Source organism: Arachis ipaensis, chromosome B02 (assembly GCF_000816755.2).
Source record: "Arachis ipaensis cultivar K30076 chromosome B02, Araip1.1, whole genome shotgun sequence".
Classification (NCBI taxonomy): Eukaryota; Viridiplantae; Streptophyta; class Magnoliopsida; order Fabales; family Fabaceae; genus Arachis; species Arachis ipaensis.
The window spans coordinates 35,646,699-35,649,149 of NC_029786.2; positions in this window are offsets into that span (position 1 = coordinate 35,646,699).

A 2,451-nucleotide genomic window follows, 5' to 3' on the forward strand; every position below is an offset into this window, starting at 1 on the left:
TTTTGAGGAGGGGCTAAGAAAGCCGTGACCAGCTTATCCCAAGAGTTCAGGCTGTCTTTGGGTTGAGAATCCAACCATAATCTAGCTCTGTTAGCTCTGTCAAAAGGGAAAAGCATGAGCCTGTAGACTTCAGGATCTACTCCATTAGTCTTAACAGTATCACATATCTGCAACAATTCAGTTAAGAACTGAAAAGGATCTTCAGATGGAAGTCCATGAAACTTGCAGTTCTGCTGCATTAGAGAAACTAATTGAGGTTTCAGCTCAAAGTTGTTTGCTCCAATGGTAGGAATGGAGATGCTTCTTCCATGTAAATTGGAATTAGGTGCAGTAAAGTCACCCAGCATCTTCCTCCTTACATTATTATTATTTTCGGCTGCCATCTCCTTTTCCTGTTCAAAAATTTCTGAAAGGTTATCTCTGGATTGTTGTATTTTAGCTTCTCTTAGTTTCCTTTTCATAGTCCTTTCAGGTTCTGGATCTGCTTCCACAAGAATGTTCTTATCCTTGCTCCTGCTCATATGACAAAGAAGAGGGTACAGAAAAATAATAATAATAATAGAGATCCTTTATACCACAGTATAGGGATCCCTGTGTGAGTGGAAGAAAAGAGGGAGATAAAGGATGTAATGTAATGGAAGAAACACAACTGTGAGGAGGGTTGAGATGTGAGATGAGATGTTAGTAAATGAATAAATGAATAGAATAAGATGGGAGAGGGAGAATTTTTGAAAAATATTTTTGAAAAAGAGTTAGTGATTTTCGAAAATGGTTTTTGAAAAGTGTTAGTATTTTTCAAAAATTTTTTAAAATCAAAAATAAAAATAAGAATAATTAGTTAATTAAAAAGAAATTTTTGAAAAAGAGGGAAGATATTTTCAAAAATTAGAGAGAGAGAGTTAGTTAGGTAGTTTTGAAAAAGTTAAGAATCAAACAAAAAGTTAGTTAGTTAGTTGAAACAAATTTTGAAAAGATAAGAAGTTAGGAGGTTAGAAAAGATATTTTGAAACCAACTTTTTGAAAAAGGTGAGATAAGAAGATATTTTAGAAATTAGTTTTGAAAAAGATTTGATTTTTAAAATCTCAATTAATGACTTGATTCATAAGAAATCACAAGATATGATTCTAGAACTTAAAGTTTGAATCTTTCTTAACAAGCAAGTAACAAACTTCAAATTTTTGAATCAAAACATTAATTGATTATGTTATTTTCAAAAATTTGATATAAAAATAAGAAAAAGATTTTTGAAAAATATTTTTGGAATTTTTGAAAATAACTAAGAATTTTGAAAAAGATTTGATTTTTGAAAAAGATTTTGAAAAAGATAAGATTTTCAAATTGAAAATTTGATTTGACTCATAAGAAACAACTTGATTTTAAAAATCTTTGAAAAAGTCAACTCAAATTTTCGAATTTGATGAGAGAAAAAGGGAAAGATATTTTTTTTTTGAATTTTTATGATGCAAGAGAAAAACAAGAAAAATGATGCAATGCATGAAATTTTTAGATCAAAACAATGAATGTATGCAAGAATGCTATGAATGTCAAGATGAACACCAAGAACACCGTGAATGTCAAGATGAACATCAAGAACATATTTTTGAAAAATTTTTAATGCAAAGAAAACATGCAAGACACCAAACTTAGAATTCTTTAATGCTTACGCACTAAGAATTCAAGAATGCATATGAAAAACACCAAAAGACACAAAACAAAAAATCATCAAGATCAAACAAGAAGACTTACCAAGAACAACTTGCAGATCATGAAGAACACTATGAATGCATGATGTTTTCGAAAAAATGTAAGATGCATATGCAATTGACACCAAACTTATGATATGACTCAAGACTCAAACAAGAAATACAAAAATATTTTTGTTTTTTATAATTTTCTAATTTTTTTTTTGGTATTTTTAGAAAATTATATGAAAAAGAAAAAGTAAGGATTCCAAAATTTTTAACATGAATTCCAGGAATCTTGCATTCTTAGTCTAAAGCTTCAGTCCAGGAATTAGACATGGCTCACTAGCCAGCCAAGCTTTCAAAGAAAGCTCCAGTCCAAAACACTAGACATGGCCAATGGCCAGCCAAGCTTCAGCATGTAACACCAGAGTATATTGCTCTTGATAACAAATTGCTGCTCATCATTTATCAAGTATGTAACTTACCTCTGATGGTTTGGAAGCCTCAGTCCAAAAGAATTTAGACATGGCTTTACAGCCAGCCAGGCTTCACATGCGTCATGAAACACTAGAATTCATTCTTTAAAAATTTTGAATAAAATTTTTGAAAACATTTTTTTCGAAAACAAAAGAAGAGTTTTTGAAAGATTTTTGAAAACTTTTTGAAAAGAAAACGAAAAGAAAGTTACCCAATCTGAGCAACAAGATGAACCGTCAGTTGTCCAAACTCAAACAATCCCCGGCAACGGCGCCAAAACATTGGTGC